Source organism: Pagrus pagrus (genome assembly GCF_965226575.1).
Source record: "Pagrus pagrus genome assembly, chromosome: 21".
Taxonomy (NCBI): domain Eukaryota; kingdom Metazoa; phylum Chordata; class Actinopteri; order Spariformes; family Sparidae; genus Pagrus; species Pagrus pagrus.
In genome coordinates this window covers 22035687-22052302 of record NC_140208.1, presented here as the reverse complement: position 1 = coordinate 22052302, position 16616 = coordinate 22035687, and the positions used below count along the sequence as shown (strand labels likewise).

General features: G+C 39.3%; 1 protein-coding gene across 4 annotated transcripts in view; it reads right to left on the bottom strand.

Annotated features, from left to right (window-relative positions):
* LOC311250962 (RNA binding protein fox-1 homolog 3-like) overlaps positions 1–16616 on the bottom strand; it is a 655829-nt gene that overhangs the window by 517332 nt on the left and 121881 nt on the right. Inside the window, exon 1 of one of the 4 annotated variants that reach the window (XM_084343162.1) lies at positions 4252–4288. The exons of the other annotated variants lie outside the window; for them this stretch is intronic. The gene's annotated coding sequence lies outside the window, so the exon portion shown is untranslated. Of the gene's footprint in view, positions 1–4251; positions 4289–16616 lie in introns of those variants that run through there. 4 annotated transcript variants of the gene reach the window in all.

Sequence of the window (16616 nt, the reverse complement as noted above, 5' to 3'; positions counted from 1 at the left end):
TGTAATCCAGACAGGAGAAAAGTAAAACGTGCAGTAGCCAGGAAGTGTTAAAATTGGGACAAAAAAAAAAAAAGTTATGTTCTAGAGGTGTGCATCTCTCCCTTACAACATGAACCAATACCCATCTATATACAGGGGCTTCGATACAATTCTATGCCATTCCACACGATGCAGTGTAATACAGTTCTTAACATTTATTTGATGAAGTCTTTTATCAATCACTCATGATTGTGATTATGACTTTTTCAGTAGACACAGACCCAAAAAAAACAATGTCTGTATGTTGGTATGAACAAACATTTTGACTTTATGAATATAAACTGTCTCATACACACATGCCCAGGTGCCTCATTGTCAGTTAGTCGGAGACATTACATTTTTACATGGCATCAGGGGGCTTTTTTGTAGATCTACATATGATGCACATCTATTGAATTTCATAGATGTAGGTAAAAGTTGCTAACAGGGCTCCTCGTTGCAGGGTGCTAGCAAGCCATTTTGCCACGCCCATGGCCAAGACTCATATAAACATTTTCACCACTTCTGATGGGTGTGAATTTGCGAGAACCTTTAGGACCTCAACTGTGATTCATTTGGGAGCAATTGTAATTGTGTTACACCGGTTGCTGCTCAGGCCATAATGGAAAAAGAATGATAATAGCAGAGGCAATCCATCACAAGGAACCCATATTTGAAAAGAAAAAAAAAAAAAATCATGTGTCATCAGGTGTGGACAGATTTTTAATACACATGCAGACATATTCACCTGTTTGATTTGATTTGTCTTCCTGTGTGTGTGTGTGTGTGTGTGTGTGTGTGTGTGTGTGTGTGTGTGTGTGTGTGTGTGTGTGTGTGTGTGTGTGTGTGTGTGTGTGTGTGTGTGTTTGTGTGTGGATTATAACAAGGTCTGTTTTTTCTAATTCACCCTTTGTCAGAAGAGGTTCGGTGAACAGGGTCTACAGTGCTGTTCCACACTCAGCTACTTTATGAGCTCTGCCAAGTTGGAGACATAATTCAAGGTAGTTTAAAAGTCAGGGAGAAGGAGAGAAACAACCCCCACACATGCACCTGAGCACACACACAGGGGAAGTAGAGGGAGAAACAAACTACAGAGAGGGGATGTGTGTGAACAGTCAGGGCTAACACCCAGTACCTGAGACATGTGCATTATCCGCTCTGTCACAAAGTAGTAGGTGTAAGCGAAAGTGAAATTGGGTTGCACTCAGGGGTTTGGGAAGACGGTGGTCATAGAGTTACTATTTTTCAATTTCCGATGTCAGTAGTTGCTGTATGGATCGTCCTCGGGCAGCTGTCATGTGAGCAAGTCTGGCCCAGCGCAGACAGCAGCACAGAGTGGAACGCTGCCTGTGAGACTGGGCCAAATAATTTCAATAATGAGGGGGGATATGAGCGACCCCTTCCAATTTGGACTGATCCTCGTTTTTGTTGAAATCTGATTGGCTCACGCAGGCCCATCATGACATGAAACAAAAGTGTTTGCAGGTGTCTGAAGTTGTGTTGAAACTTAAACTAGCGAAAATGGAGAAGGGTGGTGCTGAAAAACTGAGAATTAAAAAGCACAAAGTGTTGGAACAAGATGAAGCTAAATGTGCAAAACTGACCGACTTCTTCAACAGTGGAGAGGCCAAGGTTGCTGTGGCCACGAGACAGGCCACTGATGATCAGGCTGGACCGAGCAGCAGGGACAGGACAGGCTTGCATATTGTGTTCATTACGAGAAAGCAGGTTCAAGAGGGCTAGCCACTAGGCCTAGTTAATGCATTTATTATGATACACTGAAATGAATGATACGGTTATATATGTAGGCTATAAGAGAAGCCAAAACATACAACAAATATAAATACTATTTATATTTGAGGACTCGAACCCCTGACATTGAAATGATGAGCCATTTACTTTACCCATGTTGCCACAGAGCAGAAGAAGAAACTACAGGTGTAATCATTCATACAATCACCCACAAATATGGATGTGTGAAGTTTGTAAATATGTTGGATTTTTTTCTTAAAGTGGCCAGATGGGCACCCAACCTCATGACCAAGGCTTCATGAAACATGTGCATTATCCTCTTTGCCACAGAGCAGCGGGTGTGATCACAGTTTGCCTAGGGTCTGAAATAGGGCTGCTAGACTAGAACTGCACCGCTCCACGTAACACATATAATATTTTAAAAGCTGTAGTAATAGTGGTAGTGTTGAAGACTATCGTAACAGTATTACCAGTTGTAGTAGCAGCAGTAGTAGTAGTAGCATTCATAAAGGAAATAGTTGTACAAGTAGTAGTCATAGTATAAAGGCTGTAGTAGCAGTAGCAGTAGTAGTAATAGTAGTAGTGGCAGCAGCAGGAGTCATAGCATAGTTTATTCTGGGTAGTTTTGTCATCTTGACTTTTCAGATTAATGAGACTGGTAAATTCATCCATTAGTTTGTGTTGTCTTGTATTGTTTTGATGAGTGGGTTGAAATTGATGTGCACAAGCTCTGACAGCTTGGAGAAAAATTGAATACCTAGATATGTTATTGTAAAGCTAGAAAGCTGTAACAGTGATGATTTTACAGTGTGTTGGTTTACAGTCAAACACAAGTAACCTTTGTTGAAAAATATGTAATTGCTACCAGGATTTTAATTTTACATTCATCAGTTGAAAAAAATCATTGTTCTGTTATTTATTTTGGTATGTTTATCCAGGCGAGCCAAGGCTCCCAGCATCTGGGGACATAACATAATGTATTGCAGGGGTATGCAGCTGTGTCATGAAGCACTTTTTGATGTTGCTATTGTTTCTCCAGCTATGCGAGAGGTCCTGCAGCATCCACTCCCATGAAGGGAAAACCTTTTCATGGCACAACTCCAGCTGTGTTTAGTATTGGTGCTTCTAGTGGAACGGACAGGCAAGTAATCATATTGAAATATTTGTGCTGTCCAACCACAAACACAAAGTTGCTGATGAATTGTTTTTGCTAAATGTATGTTTACTATTGTGTCTCCGTATGTGTGATGTATAGAACTCTGTTTATTCTTTACAGAGATGATCGTCAAGGCAGGTCCTTGTTCAACTGTCACAGCTTTTTTGCACTACATGTCTTGTATTTTTATATATTCATAATTTATCTATATTTAATCATTTTATTTCTACAGCTTACATGACATGAGCATTGTTGAGGAGAACATGGAGGAAAATGTCTCCAATGACCCCTTGAACAGTGTGTAAGTACTTCATCCTAATATTTATTACTATTTAGTCTTTTCTTTATGAAAATAGTTTTCTAAATAAGCCCTTCTTCACAGCATTGATTGGGCAGATGAAGGTTCCCCTTCCTTTCATGGAAAAGATGGAGAAAATGCTGACAGTTTAGATGAAGAGTATCTTCCACCAGTTAGTATACGGTGCGTTATCACTCAGTCTTTACTCCGCTATTTTTGTGTGGTGTCTGTTTTTTTGCTAATTTTTTCACACGTCTTTTTGCTGTGTCTCAACAGAATGGGTGGAGCATTACAGAAAGCACCATCTATTGATCGACTAGAAGTTATTGGAATCGATGAGACATGACATGCATGACCAGTCCTTCACATGAATACCCTCCGGATGAGCCTTCTCCCTGTGATCAGGCACCTGTTTTCCCAGCCCCACAGCGTTTCCTTTGTGAAGATGACATCATAGATGCAATAGCTTCTATAGTATATGAGGACTGCTTGAGACAACTGGCTAAACCTGTGATCCTGCCCACAGATAAATGTTCAAGCATGGGTGTCATATGGGTAAGTCTTGACAGTCATGGCATATCATAACTGTGAGGTAACATAAAAAAAAGCAAATTTCTTGTAAAAGCCAGTGCTGCACAAGGTAAATCAGATCAACTCGGACCTAGAGGCGTTCCAGAATCATATTAGGATGTATGCCAGCAAACAGTTTGTGAGGCAAGAGTTCTGCTTGCAGCTCTGGATTACAATTTCCACCGGAACAGGCCAACAGCGAAAACAGCTGAAGGAAAAGTGATGTAAATTTCAGATCAAGATTTTCTACAATCAATGTTTTGTATGCAATATGCAATAAAATGTGTGATTATTTAACATCTGCACCAAGGTTGCCAGCTGTTGTAATGAATAACTGATATTGAATGGATGAAATTGTTTTAATTACAGTTTCAAAAGGCTGTACAAGAAAAACGCCAGAGAAAACATATGCATACATCTCAGACCTGCAAGCAAGGATTGTCACTGGGAGACTCACAAGTGGAGCAGGAATGCCTGGAAAGAGGCGCCTTCGACCAGATGACCCCAGAAGGCTCCGTTTGGTGCCGCCCATACCTGCACCAGCCATATCAGAAGTGTTGCAGACACAAGTCAGGAGAGGCCTAAGTAAGTGATACACATTTGTTTGCCTTGGTAGCATATTAACATACCCTGTAACCCCTACTCTTGGTTAAATAGCATTATTTTCATATGTATAACTGCATTACAAATGTGTAATGGCACTGTCTTCAACAGAACCAGTTTTCCAGGCAGCTTCTGCTGTTGACACAGCTCCTGGAGCAGATGAGGAACAACTGCAGGACCAGTGAGTCATAGGTGTCGTTCCCACCAGGGGAGGCCAGAAGTAATGATATTGTATGCTAAACAATAAATTAATATTATCCTTTTGCTGTAAGGATTTGTCCTAATGTTTCTGGCAAACAAAACATATTTATGTGGCTCTAACAAGTAAGTTACAGTTTACATAAACTGAAGTGGTAATGAAACTAAATCCATAATATAACTTCACCACTGTTATGTTGCCTTATAATCCACACATTGAGTCAAAGCACCATTTACTTTGGGGGTTTTTTGGGCAGATATTTATAATTTCCAAGTATCATATTTTTAAGTGTTTTTTTTTTTACAATAAAAGTACAGCTGACCCCATAATGAAAATATAAGTTAATAAAACTGTAAGTGGTAATGATAATATACTGACACTGCAGGGAACTACTGTCATGTATAAGTATTTGTTAACACGTATATCATTGCAATAAACACAACACGTAAATCTGATGAATATCTTTTATGCGGTAAACAAAAATTCTAATAATTATCCAGTAAACATGCTTATATAGAACATTTGTAGAACAAGTATGATAAATAAAATATCAAAAGTGGAACAAATAAATAAAAGCTAACTTGATGCCTTGAAGTTCTGAATTCTGGGTTGAGTTGACATGGAATGATTAAATGGAACTTAATATTAAATGATTAAATTAACATTTGAGTAGTCAAAGCAGTGAACTTTGCAGGAGAGACCACACAAACCAGCACAGAACTAAACCTGTGTTCTCCCAACAGCCCCCAGCACATTGTGAAGGCTTGAGTGTAACTACAAGCACAGGAGATGGAAATGTCAGCTCTTAAATCACCACCCAGTGATCATCCTAACCGGTGATAAATCAGACCACTGGGACCCATTTCACACTAATTAGAGCCAGATTATGTCCTATCATAAAACATAACTGTACCCACCATTAATTAGGCCTTGATAGCCCTCTGTGGAGCTCTAGAGGGCTTTCTGGGGCCATATGCTGTGTGTGTGTGTGTGTGTGTGTGTGTGTGTGTGTGTGTGTGTGTGTGTGTGTGTGTGTGTGTGTGTGTGTGTGTGTGTGTGCATTCAGTGAGTGAGTTATCTTCACCTTCGACTGTGTTACCAACTGTGTAATGTTGTTCCTCAAGGGAGTAAAATACTGTGTGTGTGTGTGTGTGTGTGTGTGTGTGTGCGTGTGTGCATGTGTGTGTGTGTTAAGAAAGTGAGAAGGGGGCATGGTACCTCTGAGAACAGGGTTAAGAGCTTTAGCCTGCCTGCCACATCACACCTGAGGCATCTCGTCTCCCACGCTGCTGAGAGATAAGTTGAAGCCCTTCAGCCCAGCATCTGGTTCTCCGAGGTAAAACTAACATATCCTGCTCGACTGGAGCAGCTTCAGTATCATCCACTACATCTGCCCATGTTTGTTTGTACTTCCAATGAGCAGCAATGACCTTCTCTATTGCCTGGACACTGTAAAATATACAAAGACATAATCTTGTCATCCCCAACTCACACAAATATACATAATTGGAGTCAGGAGAAAAACATTTCCCAACCTTCGTCAGGTTTTGAATCGGACGTCATCTGCACATTGTATTGGCTGCTCAAGCACTAACAGGGAATTTATTTTAAAGTCATTCATGAATATACACAGCAAGGTCAAATAGAAGATAGTGATTTATTCTTTTCATTAATATAATTTCTTTTTGTTATTAATTTTTTAATAGGAAAAATCTGCTCCTCTGTCCTTACTCACCTATAATTGCGTATTAATGTTGCTTTTGTCGTTGTCAACAGTACAAGAGGGGACCTTCTAAAATCTGAATTGTGGTGCTCTGGACAATACTCATTTTGTTGACAGAATCTTGTATTCCCGAAGGTAAGAACTATTCTATTTTGATTTGAATAGAACAGAAAAACAACGAGGATAAAATTAGAAATAAAATAATCAGCAGTAAGATCATTTCTTTTTAGTTCTAAATGATTGCTAAAAACTTATTTCACATCAGACTTTGCATCCAGTGCTTTTGGAAACACATCAGGTGAGTACTTTGGGGATGAATGATTTTGAAGGTCTAGTCAGTCAAATGTTCAATATACTTGTGTGCTCAGTCTTTACTTATGAATGTAATTTGTTTGTTGATGCACATTAAAGAAAGAAGCTCCACACATGGATTCTGTAGAACGACAGGAGTCTCTTGATTACATTAGGGCGAACATCCCCTCTTGGATAGCATGGAGCAATACTCACACTCCAACATGGATGAATAAAATAAAACAGCATTGCAATGTTGCAACGTACAATACTCCTGAGAAAACATGATCTCAACTCAACTTTCCCTTTATGGTTTGTTAATATCTTTTTTGTAACAAAACATTAGGCCCAACTTTAATTTATTTCCTAATAAAAAGAAATTTTAAGGGAAACAACCAGGACAAGGTTAGAATAAAATGATCAGTAGTGAGCTCACTGGTTTCATGTATAATCACCCAAAATAACACACACACAAACACAAACACACACACACACACACACACACACACACACACACACACACACACACACACACAGTCCTGTCCATGGGGACATTTCAGACATTAAGAAATTATTTTAAGAGTCACACTCACCTTCCAGACCTGACCACTACTTGCCTAACCCAAATACTGACCCTTACCCAATCCTTGACCTCAACCCAGGGCTGGCTCTAGCCATTTTGGTGCCCTAGGTGAGATTATGATTTTGAGGCATCTGCAAAAATGTCCTAAGTGCATCTGCAATCTATAAAGTGGATTAGCTTGATTATTACTGTACAAGCAAAAACATGAAGCTGCAGCAGACAGAGAAGGACAAACAACTGCTGCAGTCTGCACACTGCTACTTACACCAGTGGGTCAGCATAACAAATTATTACCTTGTGATTATGCATTAGTAAAATAAAAGAGAGTGCAACCTCTTTTATAACAACCTATTTTATTACAATTAAATAGTTACACATGCCCAACAATATGTGTCATTATTTGTCCATATTGGTCAGCGAGTTTCAGCACATGTCAAACATTCAAGGTAGGAGGAGGAACACTGAACAGCAGCAGCAGTTAACCAGACAGCCGCAACAGTTAGCAATTAAGATAGCTAGTACAAATGAAACGTCATACCTCTACATTGGGATTTCTTTTCCGCCCCTCGAACATGGTGACTAGCTTTATGTCCTGACAATGTGAGTAATACAAATTCACACACTCACCAAAAATGGTGAGCTGTTGAAAGAAGCGAAAGTTAAATTAAATTAAAATTTAAATACATTTCAGAGGGGGTGGGATTGCACATACAGTCATACAATTTGAGTGAACTCAAACAGAATGAGACGGTAAATCATTATTTGCGTTTGCATTTTGTGCATGAATTTCTAAATCATGAGGTAATGATGGTTTAATGTTTGTTTTTACTCTTGAGCAAGTGAAAAATCATGGCAAGTACTTTTTGAGGTTATTTGTTAGTTTGAAGGAGTTATGTTAAAGTCCACTGCAGACATCAACAGTAAAAAAAAAAGCAACTGTTATATCATTTTGCTCTCAAAAAACCAGGCAGGTATAAACAATATTTTGTAGAAATAATTTATCCCTATTTTGATATTTAAAACTGTACATATTTGTATTATATATTCTGCCTATTGCGCCTATAATTGGATAAAATCTTAAGACCATTTCCTGTTGCTGTTAAATGAATTATATCATAATTGAAAAAAACATAAAAAATAAGGCGGAATCAATAGAAGCAAAAAATTAATGTACAAGAAAAATATTATTAACATCTGGATAAAAAGTATTTCTAACACCTTATGAGGTTGGTTGTTTGTTTTTGTTTTTTTCACCTGTTCACCAAAGAGTAAGAAGATAAGACATTTACTCTAGAGGTACTTGGAACATCTCTTTTTCGTTCTGCCAGTTTTTAGTTTATTATGCCATATCTTGATATGAGAAGATGAAGAGATACAAAACAAAAATCAACTGGAGTTGTGGACAAGGCTTTGGGGTCTGCCACTTGGTGGTTGGGAAATGATACTCCACCTTAAATGGATAGAAATGGCTCCAAATATCTGTCCACTGTGGTGAACATCATGTATGAAAGGGTTAAATTACTTCTTGTGTTATCGTCCAACCAAGTCAATGTTACCTCAGTTAGCGACCTGGTTAAATGTGGAAACTCTTCATCTACTGGATCAATAGGTAACAAAGCCCGCCAACTTATTAACGCAACTGGGTGTTTTACTCTGCCTCTAAATAGCACTGAGTTTAGGGGATTCAAGGTCAAACTGGGAGTCTTATGGTTGTTTTTTGGATATCTATTTCATTCACAACATCCAAAAAAAAACCACTGACCCCGGTGATCATTTTCCCCCTCTCCTGTTCTATGCTATGTATCCTGTGTGAACTTGAGGGGATGATGGATGTGTCATGTGTATCTGAATTAATACTCCTGATCCACTGAGCTAGGCTGATGGCCACCATAGCTTCTTTTTTTGCCCAGTACAAAAACGCCTGCGCTCTCGTTTCTACCAGTTTAGAGGGCTATAATTGAAAAAGTTTTCACTGTGACGCAAAGTCTTAACAGCACAGCAGGAGGGCATTAGAGGGTGAAAAGTGTTGAGACAGCCATAGCAGTATGTGTGTGTGTGTCTATGTGTGTCAAGGAAGTTCCTATCTGTTGAGCAGTCCTAGTTGTAGACATGCAAGAGTTTACAGTTTTTATTACATTTCAGCGACAGCACTGTTTAGTGGAAGTGTTTGAATCAGCGGGAACTTTCTCCCCTCAACCAATCATTTAAAGCATATCTTCTATCAGATGAAATGGCACCATTAAGGACTTCCTCTCTGCAACCCAAACCATCTTTTCCTAAACAAAACTCTTTAAAGTTACACTATTGAGGAAGGTGCGGATGGACCAAAACTTCAGTAGAATGTACACATTGTGATGCTGAGCAAGAGCAGTGTGCAGGGTTTTTTTCAAGACTGAAGTGATACTTTCCAACAAACGATGTGGGAATATTTTTCTTTGATTGACCTAAACTCAACTAAACAGTGACAGAAAACTGAAAAGAAACAGAAAACAAGTGAACTGTATAAAAACATGGTCCAGACAGGCTACGAAACCCATAGTCTATACTCCTGGGTGAGAACCTTAAGCCCAGCTCTGACCAAAGATTTCATGACAAGACTAAATTGTTTTAGAACTTTGAAGGGTAAAATTGCACCAGTGTGAACTGGCCCATCTCAGCTTGGCTCACACCAGCTTGTCTCCTGTGACTCAGCTTGTCAAGTTGCCAGTGGCTGGTTGTAGACTGTAAGGCATGTCACCTGTTTCAAGCAACAGCTGTTAATGTATGACACAAGCCTTAACATTTATATTTACTGCTATAGTGACAACGTCACCGATTCTCATGGACTCATCATGTCGCAATACTTGGTCCGAAGAGGACTTTATACAGAACCTATTCAGCCACAAAGGTTTGCTTCAACTGTGGACTTTGTTGCATTTTGAGATATAGAAATGAGAGTCCTGGAGCAAAATGGACTATGATGTTCCATAAACACCAACACAAGATGCAAAGCTATAGCCCCATTCACACTGCCTATATTGGCTGAAATACTGCGTTATTCCACCTCACCATCTGCATCAAAGTTACAGAGGCGGAATGGGTAAACAGTTACGTTCCTCTTCTGATCAGCCAGCAGAAGTAGTACCATAACTGCAACAGAGGCGAATCGGCCTCTGTATTACAAGTGAACAGAGGTGGACAGAGTACACAACTTCACTACTTGAGTAAAAGTACAGATACTCCTTGTCAAATATTACTCCAATACAAGTAAAAGTAGCTTAGTCAAAATATTACTTAAGTAAAAGTACTAAAGTATTTGCTTAAAAAATTACTTAAGTAAAAGTATTTAAAAAATATCTCAGGAAATACAGGAAAGGAAAGTAGCTTAATGTCATTATACAATACACTGATGCGATTCTGCTACAGACGTGTTTATAGCTCAAAAATAAGCAAATAAAGGCAAGAAGCCTCAGAACACAGACTCAGCTGCATTCACCAACAAATGAAATATATACTATACTCACTCTATGCTACTCTCTCTCTCTCTCACACACTCACACTCACACACACTCTCTCTCTCTCTCACACCCACACACACTCTCTCTCTCTCTCTCTCACACACACACACACACACACTCTCTCTCTCTCTCACACACACACACACACACACACACACACTCTCTCTCTCTCACACCCACACACACTCTCTCTCTCTCTCTCTCTCTCACACACACACACACACACACACACTCTCTCTCTCTCTCACACACACACACACACACACACACACACACTCACTCTCTCTCTCTCTCTCTCTCACACACACACACACAGCCACCCACTCTATCTCTCTCTCTCTCACACACACCCACTCTATCTCTCTCTCTCTCTCACACACACACACACACACACACACACACACACACCTAACCCCTACCTTGGACTCTTTGATATGAATTGTATAAAAAACATGAACAGAAAGTCAACTCAATCATTCAACTGCACTGCAACAGTTGCCATATTTTTAAACCGTTTAAAAATGGCAACTATGATACTACAAGCACATACAATTACGTTTAAAATGTTCATCTGCAATTTAACCAACATTAAGCTAGCTAACGTTAGTAACAACTTTACATACCGCGACGTGCTTTTTCAGGTTGGAAGACGAGTTTTTGTCGGCCGTGATATCATTTGTTCGCGATAAGCACAACAAACATTTAAACTGAAACGAATCAAACATGGGTTTGAGATAAGGCCACGGGTGCTCGGTGGGAGTTTCCCCCGTGTTTCTCCAGTTTCTTCCTCCATTTCTTCGTATGGCATGACGTAGTACAGGTACGGCAATACGACTAATTCAAACCGTACGCAAATCAGGAGAAACAGTTTATTTTCTCTGAATTTTGCACACAAAAAAAAATTAAAAATCATCAGCTGACGTAAGCTCAAAAGTAGCGAGTAACGAGAGCATCAATAGAAATGTCATGGAGTAAAAAGTACAATATTTGTCCTTCAAATGTAGTGGAGTGAAAGTAAAAGTATCCCCAAAAAATAATACTTAAGTAAAGTACAGATACTCAAAAACTGTACTTAAGTACAGTACTCAAGTAAATGTACTTCGTTACTGTCCACCACTGCAAGTGAAAGCCAGCAGCGCAGGACAGGGTGTAACGTTCTGATACCGTTCCCAGGCTGACGACTAAAGAGATCCTTCACTTAATATCGCTCAAAATAGAAAAGGATGGCAGGTATCTTTAGCAACAACAAAAGTTGATTCATCTAAAATGCATGTTTAATGTTTTCATATCTCAATAACAAAAACACTTTCACTGAGGTTAGGTTGGAGACCTCATTTACCTGTTGGGACACAATGCAACCTTACCAGCCCGGACATAAAAATAGACAGCAGGAATGTTGGATAGGTCAGTTATTCGTGTTTAAATATATTTCCTTAGATCTTACAGTTGCGCCTCAAAATAACATCAGAAATAAAAGTTTCCTGATTTCACATATCTCCATAATGCAAATCAACTGCCGTTTCCTACCAGGAATTGGCTGTCATTGTGAATGCGACGTCAAAGTGATTCAGTATATGAAGAGCCACAGTGAAACCAGGCTGTGTTCTGTTCAAGAAATGATGAAATCTAATTTCAAAATCACACTCACATTTGTGAAAGTGCATATTACAAAAGTCTAAAGATTACAGCTAAAATGTTGACCTGACATTAGGAGAAAACAGAGAAACAGTAGAAATGCAGTACAATATAGGGTGTCATGATTCATAGAGAAATCTACTGATATAAATTACACCAAAACACAACAGAGATGCTCAGAAGAGTTTTTTATTAAATGTCTTTAAGTACAAACTGATGTTGGGACCCTCACCACATGGTTCTAACAGTAGAGCAGCCTGCATATAGACCAATGCCTAGGCCTCCTTGCACTAGCAAAGCCTGGTAAACAAAGGAAAGTGCACCAACCCTAGTGTTCAGGAAGTGGCGCCGATTGTCACAGTCCCCCCAGGTTTGAAAACTCCCATCTCCCATTGTCAGAGAGCGCACCTGAACACGTTGCCACTTCTGGGCAGAGAAGATAAAAACAGCTGCACGCCCGTTTCACCACAGTCTCATCGTAACCAAGTATTATTGATTACTGGTCAATTTGCTAACATTAATAAATTATATTATATTGTACAGAGCAGTTTTCTGTAATTATTTGTGCATATGCTTTGTGGTAACTGCTGGTTGTGATGATCAGTGCTCAGATTCATTTCCTTCACTGTTCCATTAATTCTAAATATTTTAGAAATATTTACATTTAAAGTGAACTCTTTTTGAGACTGTTTCGCCCCGGTTATTGGTCCCTGATTCCAGGGTGGTGCCCCATTTTATTGATTTGATTAATAATTTTGATTATTCATTTGAATACTTATTATTGGTAATTATTAATTTCTAACAACCAAACTTGCCCTACCATCAATTTCAACACTGACGCTACTGGTGCAACATGCATGAACTCAGCAGTAACAACACACAACACTATCTCTACTCATTCAAGCAATTAACGTTGCCACAATGACAGCGAGGTAAACCACATTAAAACCACATTCATCCATGGACAGTGATAGTCAATACTGCATTTGATTTGATTGAGGCTAATTTGTTGCTTTTTCGTATATGGGCTAAAAAGACGTAAAGTAGAGGAACTGCCATGATGGAGAAAATGGGAGGTTTGAATGCTTAAAACTTTTTGTATTTAAATCACAAAAGGTTATCAAAAAAGTTTCATTTTCTACACCGGTGGAGTAATTTAACTAAACCTGAGAAACATGATGCTTTGAAGCTGCATCACATGCCTAGGATAAAATTACATAATAACTGCAAGTTTGTTTGGTTTTTTTTTGCTCACTGATATGAGACATGAACACAGCAGCAGAAAAGGCGGCAGAAACTTCACAAGACTAAACCTCCCAGACATGCATCTATTAATATTTCAACACAGCGAAAAACACTGTGAAAGGATCATGTTACCCTTTCACATGTCTCTGCCAGACAGTGGCCTAATTGACCATATATCTGACAGCATGTTCAAAAACCCCTAGACCTTCCCATCACTGTCCTATTCTCCTGAATCCAGGTTTATGGGTTCAAAAAGCCCTAAAGCTTTATTAATATGACCTACATAAGCACCTGTGTGTTGTCTTCACAGAGCAAGGGGTTATGTTGCAGGCTTCAGTGTTCTAACGTGTTAAAGGAGACAGTAGGTGTGAATGGAAATACCAAGAGAGAGATAAGAGACAAAGCTCCAATTAGCACCTGTGGAGACAGGAGCATATTGACGTGGCATGACAAGAGCAATGTGCCAGAGCACAGATACACGTATGTCAGCCATTCAAATCTATCATTATGAGCCTGATCCAAACTCTAGAAGTCATAGCATAATGGGGGAGTGTGGACGTGCATGTGTCTGTCTTGATAAAATCAGCTTGAAATCTGTTTGAGTCTCCTCCAGTATGGATGGGAAACACAAACATCCACGTCTTCTTTAACAAGGTTGAGCTCTCTGACACACATGACCTTGACTGACACAACTGTTACGACTTTGAAAACTTTTCTCCCCACAGTAATGCTGCTGCCCGTAGCCACCTTTCAACCCTTACCGCCTGGCCACGCTGGATGCTTGTGTAGTGCGTGCATCGCGGCTGTGTTGCTGGGATAACACAGCTGCCATGCACTACTCACTATGTTACTGTCAGAATTTAGCCTTTTTTTTTACAGAAATATGTAACAGTCTACAAGCTCAGCAGTCTGGGCATCTCTCTGCCTGGACACAAGTGAAGAATGGAAACTGTGTGAAGTGTGAATCAAGCTGAAATGCAAAATAGCTACCATGGCTGTTTTACCTATCTACAAGAGGTGGCACTGTATTTTTCTATTTACATCACCTTATGTTTCATGTTATGGTTGGAAAATCCACATATAGCTATAATTTAGCCATTTCAAAAATGTTTGTTTAAGTCGCCTTAGGTTTATTTAGGGCCAACACTAATAAAACTATCAGACTTGTAAATTGTGCTTTCTGAAAAGAAGGTTAGCCATCAAACCTCTTTTTGTAGCAGGCAGTTTCTCTCCATTCAGTTGTATTAGTTGCAAAGGATATCAATAATGCCTCGACAAAGTGACATTATGTGACGCCAAATGAAACGACTGAACTTTATGCGCTGTGACATCTGCTGAGAGCTGCTGTGACACCAGCTATCACAAACACCAACACATCATTTACGTCTGGGACTTAAAGTTCACTTACGGAGACATAAACAGCATGCAAATAAATGCCACATGGCAATGGTGTTGTCAAAACAATGCGTCAAACTAAACGCCCATGTCGATCACCAATTAGGATCAATGTCCTCTCAGAAATATCAGGACTGATCAGGTCAGGGCTGTCTACAGGTATGTCTGTAGGAGGGAAGTGACATTTGCAAGCAGTGAGTCAGGAGTAAAAATGGTCCATGAAAAATGTTTTTTCTTCTTTTGTGGATTGGGGTGATGACGCTTGACAACACTATTTAATATGCCATAGCAGCATCAATCAGCAATTAGCTAAGTGTTATTGGAATAATCAGGGGTGTTTTGTGTTGCAAGTGCCAGTTGTCAAAGTTGTGACGTGATTGCTCAATACAAGCTTGCCTTCTGTGCACGTAGGCATTAGTAGCATGATAAAATGCAGAATTCAACTGCACAACAGCTGTTAGCATAGACAACAAGGTCAGCAACTCCTGTAATTCATTATCCGTCTCAAAATAAATATGGCTAGTCGAGATACATACAGGCTAATGTAGCATTTTTTTCTTCAGGAATATGGTCATGTGACATTGTGGCGTGACAAATCAAGGAGGAAACATCATGAATTATAAGATCCAATCAGAGAGTGAATGTAGACGCCTGGAGTTTTCAACTAAAATGGGGACAGCATGATTCTAACAGCCATGCATTTTAAGAAGAAAATATATTACTGTGAATGTAGCTTTAGAGCCCGAAGCACCAGGACTCCCAAAAAACTGTAGATGCATTTCAGACTAAAGCAGCAGGGGTAGAGTGACTGAAGGATAAGTAAACCTTCTTAAATCTAGAGATCCACACAGTTGTTGGTGTCAGGGCCAACAGGGAGAAGGAGTTAATGATGTGAATCTTGACCGAAAGACCAAATGGAAATGTTAATTCAACAGTGACCACCAGAAGCACCCTAGTAACACTGCCTTGCATGGTCAGGCTTACAGAATATCTAGCCTGATTTTCAAGTCAAATATATGTAAGAACACATTCTTACTCCCACCTCGTCAAATACTACAGCTTGGTCAGTGGCCATGAGCTTCAAACTATGACACTCTACTCCTTGAGCATCAATTTTGCATGTTAAGCAATAATACAAAATATACACTGGGTCATGTTAAGGAAAAGATCATACTTTAGGTTAAAATAATGACATTCAGTCTCATAATGCAAGTTTCATGAGTGACGTAACTCAGGTCATATAACATAAGTGACGTTAGTTACATTATTATTTCCAACTTGAATATCTGATTCTGCCTATTTTCCAACCGAGAAAGATTTCCACAGAAACACAGCTTTGGATGGTTCCAGGAATAAATGCAGACCCCTCCTTGAGCTTTGCAGAAGATGCTGTTGAAATGTGAAAGAAAGTCAAAGTGTAGGAGAAGGAGCGAAATGGAGAGACATGCATGACGTAGTGTGTCATAATCTATGGATAGATACATCAAAACTGTCTGTCTGCAATATGCTACATGGAGAGTGTCACTTTTCAAGGCCCCAGAGGATATTTAGGCAATTCTTCTTCACATTCTTTCACAAATTATGTTGTATCGTGTAATTTAAAAAAAAATATATGTTAATAAAGAAAATAACAAAACAAGCAAAAACTAAA